The sequence below is a fragment of the Eumetopias jubatus genome, unplaced genomic scaffold (assembly GCF_037043125.1).
Source record: "Eumetopias jubatus isolate StellerSeaLion01/CBP00866 unplaced genomic scaffold, mEumJub1_p1.0 scaffold_13, whole genome shotgun sequence".
In the NCBI taxonomy this organism is placed as follows: domain Eukaryota; kingdom Metazoa; phylum Chordata; class Mammalia; order Carnivora; family Otariidae; genus Eumetopias; species Eumetopias jubatus.
In genome coordinates, this window is record NW_028274819.1 from 55,126,776 (window position 1) to 55,144,912 (window position 18,137).

An 18,137-nucleotide genomic window follows, 5' to 3' on the forward strand; every position below is an offset into this window, starting at 1 on the left:
ATCCCTTTTTTTTTTGTATTTATTTATTTGACAGAGACACAGAGAGAGAGGGAACACAAGCAGGGGAAGTGGGAGAGGGAGAAGCAGGCTCTCCGCTGAGCAGGGAGCCCAATGCGGGGCTTGACCCCAGGACCCTGGGATCATGACCTGAGCCAAAGGCAGACGCTTAACCAACTGTGCCAGCCAGGTGCCCCAACTCTCACCTTCTTTATTTCATTTAATATTCACAACTAAAAATACTATGAGATAGGGGTTATCAGCTCACCCATTTTGCAGGTAAGAAACCTACAGCTCAGGGAAATTAAATAACTTAAAATATACAGATGTTATCAGAGCCAAGAGTTGGTCCTGCATTCAAAATTTCCAAATCTAAGGGCTTTCTCACCTCTTTTACCCCACTCTTATTAGTGAGCCTTATTAAGTTCTAGCTACAGCACTTACTCATAAAAAGTATGAATTAATGGGGCGCCTAGGTGGTGTCGTTTGTTAAGCATCCAACTCTTGATTTCGGCTCAGGTCCTGAACGCAGGGTCACAAGATCAAGCCCCACACTGGCTCCACACTCAGTAGAGTCTGCTTGGAGTTTCTTCCTCCCTCTGCCCCACTCCCCTGTGCTCTCTCTCTCTCTCTCTCTAAAATAAATAAATCTTGAAAAAAAAACCCCTATGAATTAATAAACCAAGGACTAAGAGATCATAAGAACATATATTTATAAATACAGATTGAGAGAATGATTACCAAAATTGTGTATCATAAAATCCAATATCCCTGCATTTAATAACTCGGTCAGCAGTCCTCTGCTACATGAAAAGAGGGGGGTAGGTCTGATTTCCAAGGTCACCTATGTGAGTAAAAAAAGGAGAGAGAAAGAAAAATAAAAAGTATGCAGTATTCCTCAACAAACCAATTAAGAGCCATAAGCACTTCACACTGGTTTGCAACTGAACTCTTGAAATAAGACAGCTTCTCAATAACACCACTGAAAAGCACTTATTAAAAAGCTAGCTGTGATGAGGAAGTTTTTCTGGGTGATCTTGACTGTGGTGGTGGTTACACAATCTACACACGTGTTAAAATTCATAGAATTTTATGACCAAAAAGAAAAGCAATTTTGTTGTTGTTAATTTAAAAGTAAAATTTGAGAGGGGCACCTGGGGGGCACAGTCAGTTAAGCGTCTAACTTCTTGGTTTCAACTCAGGTCATGGTCTCAGGGTCGTGGGATCAAGCCCCACGTTGGGCTCTGCGCTCAGTGCAAAGTCTGCTTGGGACTGTCTCTCCCTCTCCCTCTCATTCTGCCCCGCCTGCCATGTGTGGACACATGCACTCTCTCTTTCTAATAAATCTTTAAAAAATAATAAAGGTAAATTTTAAGAAAAAACACACTTTTTAAAATTTTTTTAAAGATTTTTTTAAAGATTTTATTTATTTATTTGACAAAGAGAGACACAGCGAGAGAGGGAACACAAGCAGGGGGAGTGGGAGAGGGAGAAGCAGGCCTCCCGCTGAGCAGGGAGCCCAACACGGGGCTCTGGGATCATGACCTGAGCTGAAGGCAGACGCCTAACGACTGAGCCACCCAGGAGCCCCAAGAAAAAACACATTTAAAAAATAAGCTTTTGTGCATCAAAAGACATAATCAACAGTAAAAAGGCAACCCACAGAATGGAAGAAATTATTTACAAATCATATATTTATAAGGGATTAAAATCCAGAATACAGAGGAAACTCCCAAAACTCAACAACAAAAACCTGATTCAAAAAATGGGCAAAGAACTTGAATAGACATTTCTCCAAAGATATACAAATAGCCAACCAGCCCATGAAAAGATACTGAACATCACTAATCATCAGGAAAATGCAAATCAAAACCACAATGAGCTACCACCTCACCCCCACTAGGACAGCTACTACCAAAAAACTAAAAAAATAAGAAGTGCTGGTGAGGATGTGCAGAAATTAGAATCCTCATGCACTGTTGGTAGGAATGTAAAATGGTGCAACCACTGTGAAAAACACTATAGAGTTTCCTCAAAAAATTAAACACAGAATTACCCTATGATCCAAAAATTCCACTTATGGGTATATACTCAGAAGAGTCAAAAGCAAGGTTTCAAAAAGATTTGTATGCCTGTATTCAGAGCAGCATTATTGACAATGGCCAAAATGTGGAAGGAACCCAAGTATCCACCAAAAGATGAATGGATAAGCAAAATGTGGTGTATATATACAATGGAATATTATTCCGCTTTAAAAAGGAAGGCAATTGGGCGCCTGGGTGGCTCAGATGGTTAGGTGTCTGCCTTCGGCTCAGGTCATGATCCCAGGGTCCTGGGATCGAGTCCTGCATCGGGCTCCCTGCTAGGCAGGGAGCCTACTTCTCCTTCTGCCTCTGCCTCTCTCTCTCTCTCTCATGAATAAACAAAATATTAAAAAAAAGAAAAAGGGAAGGAAATTCTAACACATGCTACATACATCAACCTTGAGCAGCTGCAAAAAGACAAATCTGTATGATTCCACTTACAGGAGGTAGTTACAGTAGTCAAAATCATAGACAGAAAGTAGGATAGTGGTTGCTAGGGGCAATGGGGAGTTACTGTTCAATGGGTATAGAGTTTCAATCTTGAAAGATGAAAAGAGTTCTGGAGATGGATAGTGGGAAGGTTGCATTAAGACTATGAATGTAGGGGTGCCTGGGTGGCTCAGATGGTTAAGCTACTACCTTCTGCTCAGGTCATGATCTCAGAGTCCCAGGATCAAGTCCCACATCAGGGGGGAGTCTCCCCACTCAGTGGGAAATCTGCTTCTCCCTCTCACCCTCCCCCATCTCGTGCACTCTCTCTCTCTCAAATAAATAAAATCTTAAAAAAAAAAAAAGAATATGAATGTACTTAACGTCACTGAATTGTACACAAAAAATGATAATGATGGTGGGACACCTGGTAGCTCAGTTGGTTGAGCAGCCAACTATTGATTCTGGCTAAGGTCGTGATCTTGAGCCCCACGTCAGGCTCAGCGCTCGGTGCAGTCTACTTAAGGATTCTTTCTCTCCCTCTCCCTAGATCCCTCCCCGACGTCCCCATGCTCACCCATGCTCTCTCTAATAAATAAATCTTTTTAAAAAATTATTAGGATGAGGTGCCTGGGTGGATCAGTTGGTTAAGCATCTGCCTTCAGCTCAGGTCATGATCCCAAGGTTCTGGGATTGAGCCCCGCATCTGGCTCCCTGCTCAGCAGGGGGGAGTCTTCTTCCTCTCCCTCTGCCCCTCCCTTGCTCATGCTCTCTCTCTCTCTCCCCCTCTTCCTCTCTCAAAATAAATATTTTTTAAAAATGATTATGATAGTAATTATATGTATTTTTATAATTTATTTATATAAATAAGCTGGGCATTATTTGAGATAAAATGATTATAATAGCTACTATTTAATGAGTGTTTACTATGAGTAAGTATGTTATGTTACCCAACTCTGACCATAATCCTATAAAGTGGGGACTATTATGATCTCTCACAAATAAGAAGTCTGAACCTAGTAAGATCAAGTCAGTTGCTCAAAATCACATAGCCAGTGAATGAAACTAAATTCAAACTCAGGCAGCCTGACTCCAAAGCCCAGGACCTTAACTGCTATACTACAACATAAAATACTATATAAAATACTGTAGGTAGAAGTTGACAAAGATAACTACTCCAGTCAGTCCTGACAACCTAAACTATCAATCGGAGAGACCCACAGTAGAAGCAGAAATACTGTACAACCAATGTAGCAGATCAGAAGCACTGTGGAAACATCAAGACTGTTCTTATTAAAAATGTACACACATATGTTTAGTAGGATCCACAGTCTTTCTCTTTGGAAAATAATGACAGTTCTAGATCACAGGTGGGACACACACACATCTACTAAGACCCCAGTCTTTAGCATCCCAGTTTCAAAACTGCCCTCCAGTACTGTAAGATTCAAGCGTCACCTGCTCCCTTTGCTGGCACCTGGAACTTCGGAGTAGTTTTCATATTTGTTCTAAGGCAAAAGACTCTCCCCTTTCACCCAAGGCTTTGCAGAACAAGTATCACTCTCTGTATCTTCATCCAACAAATGGGTGCTAGAACTTACTCCATGCCCAACGCTAAGCAAATCTCCCGTTTCTACTTAAATTCTTTATTCCCTCATACTTCATAGTTTATGAGGTTTATTCATATAAAAGGCAGAAACTTAAAAAAAAAAACACCCAATAAGCCATATTAAAGTGCCAACAGCAGGAACTGGGGGCTAAGGAGGAACCTGAGCATGGAACTAACTTTCTGCATAATCAGTCCTTATTATTCAAGGAAGGACAATGAAGGTTCCTCAGCACAGGTTCCTTTCTCTCCTGTGGTTTCTATTAAATAAACATATTACATAATAAATATACTTGTTAGCTGTATTTATTAAACCCTAGGCCTCATTTCCTAATTCTCCACATTTCTTTGTAAAATTTTCTTGGCCTTCTCAGGATTTTTAATCCTTTCCTTAAAAGGAATCCCTGCTTAAACAAAGGAGCAACAGACTCACATTCAACCAAACTATGAGCACCCACTATGTTTCTGAATTAGATTTTTTTTCAAAGGAGGTTTCTCATTTAATTCTCAAAAAGAATCCTTTGGCTAAAGTATTACTGGCTCCCACCTTTTTTTTTTTTTAAACCACTAAGTAAACTGAGAATCATACAGTTAAAATAACTTACAAAGATCTTACAACTAAAAAGCAAAGGAAAAAAAATAGAGGAGCCAGGATTCAAACTCAAATGTTCTATCTCACTTCTCTGAATCTCAATTTCCTCATCTGCAAAATGGAAATAATATCATCCATCCTCAAAGGTGGATGTGAGGGAATAACAAGTGTTGGTGAGGATATGCAGAAAAAGGAACCCTCATGTACTGCTGGTGGGAATGCAAACTGGTACAGCCTCTGTGGAAGACAGTATGGAGGTTCTTCAAAAAATTAAAAATAGAATTACCATATGACCCAGTAATTCCACTCCTGGGCATTTACCCAAAGAAGATGAATACACTAACTGGAGAAGATATGTGCACCTGTATGTTTATTGTAGCATTACTTACAATAGCCAAACTATGGAAACGGCCCAAGTGTCCATCAGGAGATGGATGGATAAAGATGATGTGGTATATAAATACAATGGAATATTACTCAGCCATTAAAAGAGAATGAAATCTTGGCATTTGCAACAACATGGATGGATCTAGAGAGTATAATGCTAAAAATAAGTCAGTCAGAGAAAGACAAATACCACAGGATTTCACTCACATGTGGAATTTAAGAAACAAAACAAATGAATGAAGAAAAAGGAGACAAACCAAAAAAACAGACTCTTAACTATAGAGAACAAATTGATGGTTACCAGAGGAGAGGGAGATGGGTGGGGGGATGGGTGAAATAGGTGAAGGGTATTAAAAGTACACTTATCGTGATGATCAAGGAGTAATGTAGAGTTGCTGAATCACTATACTGTACACCTGTAACTAATATAACACTGTATGTTAACTATACTGGAATTAAAAAAGGTTGAGGTAGGAATTTATACTACATGCAAAGCGCTCAGATCAGTGCCTGCTCCTCAATAAACATCAGTTCTTTTCTCCCTTCATGCTTGAATTGCTTATTCCAAACAAACACAATTTTCAAAGTTGACTTTATTTTTTTTAATTTTATTTTTAAGTAATCTCTATACGCAATGTGGGGCTCAAACTCACAACCCTAAGATCAAGAGTCGCATACTCCACCAACTGAGCCAGCCAGGTGCCCCAAAGTTGACTGTTTTTCTAAACTATCTTTTTAATTGGTTTTTCTTGGTCACCACAAGAATGTTCATAATATGATGTGACTCTGGGATATTAGGAGCAATTCTGGCTCACCTGGCAGTTGGGATGCCTGAAGCAGAACTGTTTATGCTCAGAGACTTGCATAAGGACTACTTTCTCTCCTCTATTCTCCCTTAGACAAACAGATGCATATGCAGGTGCAAAAATTTTTAAAACCATAATTAACTTAATTAACACAGAGTGACAGAAAGAGAAAAAGCCACAGCGTTCTGGCCAGGCAGTAGGCTTCAGGGGAAACAAAAATTCTCTGGCTAGCAAAGTGAGGGGAGAAATAAGCACTCTCTAGGGAGGAAAAGGAGCCATGGCCAAGTGGCAGGAACTAGGGAATGTCTAAAATGGAAGGTCAGCACCATCCACCAGAGCCCTTACTTCTGATCCCCAGGATGGGTTAGATGCCCTGATCTATCAAACAAGAACTTACACCAGACAAAAAGTCTGTTTGTGAGCTTCTTAAGGGTTAAAACTGTAACTTACACGAGATCCCCAGGGCAGAGAACAGTACAGACAGGGACTCATATTTGTTGAAATATAAAGTAATGGGTAAGTGAATAAAGTCAGGCTGAAAGGTGTTTTCCATCTTTTCCACAGTGTACTAGTACTACACAAGGAGGGTTCCTATCATCATCTATCATTCAATCCATAACTCTTCATAAATACCCACACGCACAAAAGCATAGTGCACCTGCAGGTCATTTCCCAAAAACTTCTAGATAACCCACAACTGCTTCTAATAAAAAGTGACAGCAAATCCCAAGTAAACCTTCAGAATAAAGTCTACACATCCTAACCAGCATGTAATGCCCTTTTGCAAATTGACTCTTGCCTTTCTTTCCAAATACACCTTTTTAAAAACTCTGAACACCCAGTGAATGAACCCACTGACCCTTAAATATGCCCCAAAGTCCTGCTTCAGCACCTCTATTGCCACAGTTCCCACAACACTCACCGCCACCAAAATTTGATTCACCTAAGTTCCCCTGATCTTTCATGGATTATGAAGTTGTTACTCAGGTCCCATCTACTTTACAAAATCTGCTATAACTGTCCCAGATCACAGTGTTCATTTCTTTTCCTGACTTACGGTAGTAATGTCCATAGCATTCACGCCACATTCAACAATACTCTGTTATCTTTATTAGAGGATATACACCCATACACAGATTAATACAGAGTATGTGCTCTTCCAACCAGTAAATCTCGTAAATCTCATATCAAGAATATACTTATGTTACTCTACTGCCAGTAGCTAGAAAACAATAGTGTTGTTTGTTCATGCAAAAATTGAACATTTTTTCCATCTTAAAGTGTTAAGTGCCAACTACTATCAATTATTATTATTATTAAGAAAGGAATTCTCGATCAAGTCCTGCATTGGGCTCCCAGCTCAGTGGAGCCTGCTTCGCCCTCTGACCCTCTCTCTCTCTCAAATAAAATCTTAAAAAAAAAAAAAAAAGGAATCCTCAATTTACCACCTTTCTTATTGCCTTTACACAATAAGTACTATAATAATAATAACCAGAAACATCCCTACATTTCTTTCTAAATCAAAGAATACATTATGTATAGTGAGGCTTAAGGAGTAACTATATTTTATTATATCTTTTTTGTTTTTTGTTTATACGCTTATATTTTCCAATTTTATTGAGATATAGTTGACATATAACATTATATAAGTTTAAGGGGTACAACACACCACCACACCATTAGCTACCACCTCCATCACATAATTACCATTTCTTTTTTCTGGTGAGAACATATAAGATCTACTCTCTTAATTAACTTTCAAGTACATAATACAGTATTGTTAACTATATTCACAATGCTATGTATTAGATCCCCAGAACTTATTCATCTTCTAACTGGAAGTCTGTATCGTATTATATCTTGATTCTTAAAAAACTGGTAACCTAAGTTCTAGGACAGTGGTAATTCTTTTTTTTTTAAAAGCTTATTTATTTTTTTAGTAATCTCTACTCCCAATGTGGGGCTCAAACCCATGACCCCAAGATCAAGAGTTGCATGCTCCACCAACTGAGTCTGCCAGGTGCCCCGAAAGTGGTAATTCTTTTAAGCTACCAAATGTGACAACGAGGTATACCCACTCATCTTTTAAGATTCTTAAAAGTCTTAGCCTTTTCTTGATTTCCTCTCCCCACTCCCAGAAATGCCTAATCTACTTCTTTGGGTTCCACTTTACCCCAGATGTATCTGACCTAATCCTAGATAGAACCCTAGATACACACTTCTATCATAGCACCTATTATACTTAATTGTACTTCCTTATTTACATATCTCTCATTACAGATTTGCCCCTCCAGTTCTGTGCTTTCCAATTCAGTAGCCACTAGCCATATGTAGCTACTTAAATTCAAATAAGTTACTTAAAGCTAAATAAAATTTAAAATTCAGTTCATCAGTCTCACTAGCCACCTTTCAGGCACTCAAGAACCCCATGTGGCTGGCTGGTGACCATCATATTGGATAACAGATATAAAACAATTCCATTACTGCAGAAAGTAATGGGACAGTACTATGTCTAGATCATGTATTCCCCAAGGCACACACAGTCTAGCAGGCAGTCTGACAAGAGCTATGCCTAATTCATAGCTTAGTATGCCTAATTCATGCCCTTAGTAAATTCCTAGTAAATGTCTCTTAGGAATGACTAACAGCTTGTTCTACCTTTCTTATTATTACACACCACCAGGGCCTCTGTTTCATAAGTTCAATGTCCCTTATACGCTAGAATCACTGTAATAATTCACCATCATCCCAACTTATGGAAAGAGGTAGGAACCACAATGGTTAGCGGTAATCAGAAAGCTCTGTTTGGTCCCTCTCCTCAAACCAAAGCTCCACTACTTAATGTGAGACTTGGTGAAGAAGAGGGCTTATTTCTTATTTCCGTTTTGGCATGTAATTAAACTCTAGGTAATTCCAAAAGAAAAATTTTTTTCAAATAATGGAACAATCTTACAACTCAGCAGAAATAAAAACAGGAAGACACTTTGAAATTTATCAGTTTTTGGACATGAATGAATATATCCTCAGTATTCTCTCTCTCTCTCTCTCTCTAGTCTTGACTTATTAAGGGCTAAGGGCTAAAAAAGAAATAAATTCTAGTGGCAGACAGAAACAAATTAGAATAATACAAAGTGATAAGTGCTCTATGATAAGGGGAAGTACGAGGAACTATGAAGAGCACAAAGGAAATACTGAGAACCCAATGGTGAAATGTGGTAGAGGGTGAGAGAACCACAAGGAGGCTGCTCAAAAATGTGCCCAAGGTTAAGCTTTAAAGGGCAATTAAGAGGCTGGGAAATGAAGAAAGGGTGGAAGGTATCACAAATAGAGACACTGGCATTGAACAAAGTACAGGCAGCCATGTGACTTGGACAGTAAATGTCAAGTGGTTCAGTCTGGCGGAAGCAACATCAGAAAGAAGTAAGATTTGAGGCTAATGAGGCAGGCAGAGGTCAAATCATGAAAAAGCTTTGCATGCTAAACTAAAGGGTTTGAATTTTAACCTCAAAGCTATGGGAAACCTATGACGGTTTTAAAGCAGGAAAAAGGAGTGCAACCTATATTCAAGAAAGCTCACAAAGAAGCAGTATGGAGGATGATCTGGAGAAGGTAAGACAGGAGCAGGGAAGTTGCTGCAAAAAGTAAAGAGACAGTATATTTTACCACCACTACCACCACCACAGCAACAAAAACTAGTTAAAAAAAGTGATGAGATAGGGCCCATCTGATGCAAACAGCTTTAAACACAACCTATTTTAAATGGGTCTCTCTCTATTATTCTATGCCTCTCAAAGCTGTAACACTATGATTCAATTATATAGCACAACTACAAAAACAACTGTTAAAGTCAATTAGATAAACTAAAAAATTACACTGCACTCTTTTATTCAATAGGCATTCTTTGAACTAAAACTGCACATTTTTCTCTATTCCACTGCACACAATTTTGGAAAAACACTTCAGCCAGCTAAGCACATCTGTGCAGTGTGCAACAAGTGTAAACAATTTAACAGGAGTTTAATGAAACATTTCCTATTCTTTATTAGAAAAAAAATTAGAAAATTCTAACATGGCAACATCAGGTTGCAAATTGACATTTTTAAATTGGTCTTTTTTTTTTTTTTAATGAACATGCCAATTTTTAAATCCCATCTGGTTGCATGGTGCAGCTGTCCTGAATGAATACAGCATTTTCAGTTATTAGACACTTGGCAAAAGCATTCAGAACTGCCATGTGCCACCAAAAGCAACAGCCACCATGTACATTACTGAAGAGGTACCTACAAACTCTTACTGGTATGGGAAGATTTCCTTGTCTATGCTGAAGTAGAGGGGACAGAGGAGGAAATGAAAGAAACAATCTTGCAATTTTAACAAAGTATCTTTCAGTTTTACCTCCTATTCCCTTAAAAGGCAATGGGCTCTGAGTGGCCCTGGCTGCCTCAGTTGGTAGATGGGGAGACTCTTGCTCATGAGTTCAAGCCCCATGTTGGGTGTGGAGCCTACTTTAAAAAAAAAAAAAAAGAGAGAGAGAGAAAGAGAGAGAGAGGCAATGGACTCTGATAACTCTGATCCCATAGTTCCTTAGCCTAGAGAGTTTTACCTACCCCTCTTGCCTTGTACCAACAAAATTTTAAGAATGAAGGCTTTGGAATCAGACTAAAACCAGATTCTATTCTCTCTTACAAACTATATGAACTTAACACATTTCTTGATCTTCCTGAGACCAATTTCCTCATGTGTAAAATGATAACACCTACCCTGGCAGAGTTGTGGTGAAGATGATAGAAAATGTACATAAAATATCTATGGAACATCTGGCGCATATGGGCATGCAATAAATGTTAACTATTTTTATACTCTCCTTTGTACCTCACTATTATTTGTATTTAACAGTAACTACGCACCCACCTTAAGTTTATTACGAGAATTAAATGAATTAATACTAAAGGGCTTAGAACAGTGCCTAGCACAAAGTAGGCAATCATTAGTGGTTGGCTGTTGTTACTATTACATACCATTATCATAGCATGTTCCCCACTGTACTGTAATTTCTTTATTTGCTGTCTTCCTCCCTAATAATTAGCAGAAAACCTCATAAAGACCTGTTGACCAGTTGAATAAATAATGCCTGAATGCATGAACTGAAGATATCATAGTTCTGTGACACGAGGAATACCTTTCTGAATTTATCACACAACTACCACATAGTAGCCATTCAATAAGAATGTATTGTGAATCATTCATCCCATCTGCCTGTGTGGTAAGTAGAAGTACTCTTGTGGGATGTTTTACAGATAAGAAACAGTCTTAGAGCCATTAAAGGTTAAGATCACTCATTGAGGGTAAGAACTAGAATCCCCTTTTGTCTCTAAGAAACTAATTTGGGGGGGGGGCCCTGGGTAGCTCAGTCAGTTAAGCGTCTGACTTCAGCTCAGGTCATGATCCCAGGGTCCTGGGATAGAGCCCTGAGTCTGGCTCCGTGCTAAAGGGGGAATCTGCTTGTCCCTCTCCCTCTGCCCTGGCTCATGCTCTGTCTCTCTCTCAAATAAATAAAATAAAAAAAAGAAAAGAAAAGAAAAGAAACTAATTCTAGATTTTCCCCCCTAGGCTTGTTCTCTCTGTATATTTTACACATTACCTATGGAATCAGTCAAGTTTTTCCAAATCTCTATGGTTGCAAGAAGAGACCTCTGAGTAAAAAGATACTACCAATGGATGATGGAAAGGTGAAGCAACATGACCAAATAAGGAAAAAAATCAGTCTCCTCTTTAAGAGAGAAAAAGCAAAGACCAGATTTTATTTGGCCAAGCATAAAGAAAGCAATTAAATCTGAAACTAATAAGAGCATAAAGCCCTAACCATGACAAATGAGGACAGAGGACACTTAGAGGGTCAAATATGAAATGCAGTATGGGGGTTACAGGCACTCATCCCCTTGGATAGAAAGCATGACTAAGTACAGTCTTTCTGGGGAGTATTCATTCTTTCATTTAACAAATACTTACTCAGTCCGAGAAATGAACTAGAACAACTCAACAGTACATAGCAAGGGCGCCTGGGTGGCTCAGCTGGTTAAGCGACTGCCTTCGGCTCAGGTCATGATCCCGGAGTCCTGGGATTAAGTCCCACATCAGGCTCCTGGCTCAGCAGGGAGCCTGCTTCTCCCTCTGACCCTTTCCCCTCTCATGCTGTTTCTCTCTCTCTCTCTCAAATAAATAAAATCTTAAAAAAAAAAAACAGTACATAGCAAGAACCTTAAAAAATTTATACCTTTACTCTAATTACAATATTCCTAAATTTTTATAAGCTATCAAAAAACAGTAATTAAAACTGGTATTTAATAAAAGATTTTAATGACACTAGAAAATGCTTATGACCTAATGTTAAATTAAAAAACACCCCACAAAACTGTTTCTATAGTACAATCTTTATATACAATAAATAGGAGGGAGGCCTGGCTGGCTCAGTTGGTAGAGCATGCAACAGCTGATCTCAGGGACAGGAGTTCAAGCACCACATTGGGTGCAGAGTGTACTTAAAAAAAAAAAAAAAAATACCCAAACTTTACAACCAAAGATGCTTATCACAGTGTTATTTATAATAACAAAACATGCAAAGTAACCTAAATGTCCAACAATAAAGTTATGATTAAATAATGCCATACAATGCAATAGTATATAGTCATTAAAACTAATACTTAATAAAAGATTTTAATGACAGCAGAAAATGCTTATGACCTAATGTTAAATTAAAAAGCACCCACAGATCCTGGAAGGAGCAAGATGGCAGAAGAGTAGGAGACCTAAATTTTGTTGGGTCCCAGGAATTCAGCTAGACAGTTATCAAACCATTCAGAACACCTACAAATTCAACAGGAGATCAAAGAAAAGAATAGCAGCAACTCTCTGAACAGAAAAGCAACCACTTTCTGGAAGGTAGGATGGGCGGAAAAGTTAAACCGAGGTGGCAATATTTGGGAAGATAGACCGCGGGAGGGGGGGAAGCCTCCATCAGCCCGTTACCGGCAAGTGATAGAGCAGCGACCACAAAATCGGAACTTTTAAGAAGTCCGCTCCGCTGAGGGATGTTGCTCCAGTGGCTAGGCGGGGGGTGGAACCCACACTGGGACAGTGTGGTCTCAGGACCCTCAGGGTCACAGAAAGACCCTGTGTCTGACTCAGGTGTCTGAGTGTGGCAGAGCTCCCAGGTATTGGGAGCCGGGAAGTCAGCTGCAAAGACAGAACCGAGGAGTGGGCTCTCAGCTCGGGGTTGCCATAAACCATGATCCGAGGCACAGCTGGGCCACTGCTCTTCCAGCAGGGACCCAACAAGCAGCAGATCCGGGGAGACTCTCCTTCCTCCCCTGGGAGGAGCGGCGCAAGAGCACACTGCAGGGATCTGCTGGGTTTGGAGACTCTGCACGGGGTCGTGTGCCAGAGACAGAGACACTGGGTCACAGGCTGGGTGAGCACGGAGTGCAGCCGAAGACTGGGGAGACAGGAGTGACTGACTGCTTTTCTCTGGGGGCTCACTGAGGAGTGCGGCCCCAAGCTCCTTTGAGGCCAGGGACTGGGAGGCCACCATTTTCATGTTCATCTTCTAAAACTGTATGGAAAGCTTTCAGGGAACAAAAGCTACAGAGAGCAAACCTGAGCAGATTACCTAGCTGGGCCCCTGATGAGGGCAGTGCAATTTGGCCTCCAGCAAAGACATCTGAAAATCACTGCAACAGGCCCCTCCCCCAGAAGACGAGCAAGAACATCCAGCCAAGACCAAGTTTACCCATCAATGAGAACAGCAAAACCCCAGCACTAGGGGAATACAGCACAGAGAACTCATGGCTTTTTTTCCCATGATGCTTTTGTCTTTCAAAGTTAATTTTTTTAATTTTATTTTTTCTTTTTCTATTTTTTAGTTGAATTTTTCTTCTTTCCTTTTTCAACCACCTTATCAATTCCTTTAAAATCTTTTTTAATTTTTCATTTTTACTGTCATATTCTATCTCTTCCTGGTATTTAACCATATTTTTTTTGTGTGTATATATATATATATATACATGTTTTTCTTTCCTTAAAATTTTGGGATACAGTTTCTTCTAAAAGACGAAAATATACCCTAAATCTAGTGTATGACATTGTCCTAGTCTCCACCTGATCACATTCTTTTTTTTTAATTTTTTTTCATTTTTTCAACCAACTACTTATCAACTCTTAAAATCTTTTTAAATTTTCATCTTTACAGTCATATTCCATCCCTTCATCGTATTTACCCTTATTTTTGTGTATGTGTGTATATATGTGTGTGTGTGTGTGTGTGTGTGTGTGTGTGTGTGTATAAGTTTTTCTTTCTTTAAAATTTTAGGAGGCAGTTTCTTCTAACAGACCAAAATACACCCAAAATCTAGTGTGTGGCTCTGTTATATTCACCAGCCTGATCATATTCTTTTTCTCCCCCCTTTATTTTCTCCCCAGTTTCGGGTCTCTTCTGATTTGTTTAGTGTATATTTTTCTAGGGTCGTTAGTTAGCATTTTTTAGCATTTTTCTAGCATTTTGTTCTCTCATTCATCTATTCTCCTCTGGACAAAATGACAAGACAGAAAAACTCACCTCAAAAAAAAAAAAGAAAAAGAAAAGAACAGAACAAGAGGCAGTACCAACAGCCAGGGACCTAATCAATATGGACATTAGTAAGATGTCAGAACTAGAGTTCAGAATGACGATTATAAAGATACTAACTGGGCTTGAAAAAAGTATAGAAGATACTAGAGAATCCCTTTCTGGAGAAATAAAAGAACTAAAATCTAGCCAAGTCAAAAGCAAAAAGGCTATTAATGAGGTGCAATAAAAAATGGAGGCTCCAACTGCTAGGATAAATGAGGCAGAAGAGAGAATTAGTGATATAGAAGACCAAATGATGGAGAATAAAGAAGCTGAGAAAAGAGAGATAAACAACTACTGGATCACTAAGGGAGAATTCAAGAGATAAGTGATACCATAAAGCAAAACAACATTAGAATAATTGGGATCCCAGAAGAAGAAGAAAGAGAGAGGGGGGCAGAAGGTATATTATAGTGGAGAACTTCCCTAATCTGAGGGAGGAAACAGGCATCAAAATCCAGGAGGCACAGAGAACCCCCCCTCAAAATCAATAACAATAGGTCAACACACTGACATCTAATTGTAAAACTTACAAGTCTCAGAAACAAAGAGAAAGTCCCGAAAGCAGCTCGGGACAAGATGTCTGTAACCTACAATGGTAGAAACATTAGATTGGCAGCAGACCTATCCGCAGAGACCTGGCAGACCAGAAAGCACTGGCATGATATATTCGGGGCACTGAATGAGAAAAACATGCAGCCAAGAATACTATATCCAGCTAGGCTGTCATTGAAAATAGAAGGAGAGATAAAAAGCTTCCAGGACAAACAAAAACTAAAGGAATTTGCAAACACAAAACCAGCCCTACAAGAAATATTAAAAGGGGTTCTCTAGGCAAAGAGAGAGCCTAAAAGTAACACAGACCAGAAAGGAACAGAGACAATATACAGTAACAGTCACCTTACAGGCAATACAATGGCACTAAATTCATATCTTTCAATGGTTACCCTGAATGTAAATGGGCTAAAATCCTAATCAAAAGACAGAGGCTATCAGACTGGATAAAACAACAAGACCCATCTATATGCTGTCTTCAAGAGACTCATTTTAGACGCAAAGACACCTCCAGATTGAAAGTGAGGGGGTGGAAAACCATTTACCATACTAATGGACATCAAAAGAAAGCTGGGGTGGCAATCCTTGTATCAGACAAATTAGATTTAAACCAAAGATTATAAGAGATGAGGAAGGACACTATATCATACTTAAAGGGTCTATCCAACAAGAAGATCTAACAATTGTAAATATCTATGTCCCTTGGGGTGCCTGGGTGGCTCAGTCGTTAAGTGTCTGCCTTCGGCCCGGGTCATGATCCCAGGGTCCTGGGATCGAGCCCCGCACTGGGCTCCCCGCTCAGCAGAAAGCCTGCTTCTCCCTCTCCCACTCCCCCCTGCTTGTGTTCCCTCTCTCACTGTATCTCTCTCTGTCAAATAAATAAATAAAATCTTAAAAAAAAAATCTATGACCCTAACATGGGAGCAGCCAATTATATAAGCCAATTAATAACAAAATCAAAGAAACTCATCGACAATAATACAATAATAGTAGGGGACTTTAACACCCCACTCACTGAAATGGACAGGTCATCTAAGCAAAAGATCAACAAGGAAATAAAGGCTTTAAATGACACACTGGACCAGATGGGCACCACAGATATATTCAGAACATTCCGTCCCAAAGCAACAGAATACACATTCTTCTCTAGTGCACATTGAACATTCTCCAGAATAGATAACATCCTGGGTCACAAATCAGGTCTCAACGGGTACCAAAGATTGGGATCATTCCCTACATATTTTCAGACCACAGTGCTTTGAAACTAGAACTCAATCACAAGAGGAAAGTTGAAAAGAACTCAAATACATGGAGGCTAAAGAGCATCCTACTAAAGAATGAATGGGTCAACCAGGAAATTAAAGAATTAAAAAAATTCATGGTAATGAATGAAAATGAAAACAACTGTTCAAAATCTTTGGGATGCAGCAAAGGCAGTCCTAAGAGGAAAGTATATAGCAATACAAGCCTTTCTCAAGAAACGAGAAAGGTCTCAAATACACAACCTAACCCTACACCTAAAGGAGCTGGAGAAAGAACAGCAAATAAAGCCTAAACCCAGCAGGAGAAGAGAAATAATAAAGATCAGAGCAGAAATCAATGAAATAGAAACCAAAAGAACAGTAGAACAGATCAACAAAACTAGGAGCTGGTTCTTTGAAAGAATTAATAAGACTGATAAACCCCTGGCCAGACTTATCAAAAAGAAAAGAGAAAGGACCCAAATAAATAAAATCATGACTGAAAGAGGAGAGATCACAACCAACACCAAAGAAATACAAACAATTATAAGAACATATTATAAGCAACTACATGCAACTATATGGATGCATTCCTAGAGACGTATAAACCACCAAAACTGAAGGAAGAAACAGAAAACCTGAACAGACCCATTACCACTGAGGACATTGAAGCAGTAATCAAAAATCTCCCAAAAAACAAGGGCCCAGGGCCAGATGGCTTCCCAGGGGAATTCTACCAAACATTTAAAGAAGAATTAATACCTATTCTTCTGAAGCTGTTCCAAAAAATAGAAATGGAAGGAAAACTTCCAAACTCATTTTATGAGGCCAGCATTATCCAAAACCAGACAAAGACCCCATCAAAAAGGAGAACTACAGACCAATATCCCTGATGAACACGGATGCAAAAATTCTCACCAAAATACTAACTAATAGGATACAACAATACATTAAAAGGATTATTCACCACGACCAAGTGGGATGTATTCTTGGGCTGCAAGACTGGTTCAACATCCGCAGATCAATCAATGTGATACAATACATTAATAAAAGAAAGAACAAGAACCATATGATACTCTCAATATATGCAGAAAAAGCATTCAACGAAGTACAACATCCTTTCTTGACTAAAACTTTAAAGTGTAGGGATAGAGGAAACATACCTCAATGTCATAAAAGCCATCTATGAAAAACCCACAGCAAATATCATACTCAATGGGAAAAACTGAGAGCTTTCCCCCTAAGGTCAGGAACACATCAGGATGTCCACTATCACCACTGCTATTCAACATAGTACTAGAAGTCCTAGCCTCAGCAATCAGACAACAAAAAGAAATAAAAGGCATCCGAATCAGCAAAGAAGTGAAACTCTCACTTTTTGCAGATGATATGATACTTTATGTGGAAAACCCAAAAGACTCCACCCCAAAACTGCTAGAACTCATACAGGAATTCAGTAAAGTGGCAGGATATAAAATCAATGCACAGACATCAGTGGCATTTCTATAGACCAGCAACAAGACAGAAGAAAGATAAATTAAGGAGTCGATCCCATTTACAATTGCACCCAAAAGCATAAGATACCTAGGAATAAATCTAACCAAAGAGGCAAAGAATCTGTACTCAGAAAACTACTGAACACTCATGAAAGAAATTAAGGAAGACACAAAGAAATGGAAAAATGTTCCATGCTCATGGACTGGAAGAACAAATACTGTGAAAGTCTATGCTACCTAGAGCAATCTACACATTTAATGCAATCCCTATCAAAATACCAT

At 39.1% G+C, this 18,137-nt stretch overlaps 1 protein-coding gene across 9 annotated transcripts in view; it reads right to left on the reverse strand.

The window, feature by feature from the left end:
- Window positions 1-18,137, reverse strand: part of FAM168A (family with sequence similarity 168 member A) — a 186,957-nt gene that overhangs the window by 128,351 nt on the left and 40,469 nt on the right. The window contains exon 2 of one of the 9 annotated variants that reach the window (XM_028115751.2): window positions 739-841. The exons of the other annotated variants lie outside the window; for them this stretch is intronic. The gene's annotated coding sequence lies outside the window, so the exon portion shown is untranslated. The remainder of the gene's footprint in view (window positions 1-738; window positions 842-18,137) is intronic. 9 annotated transcript variants of the gene reach the window in all.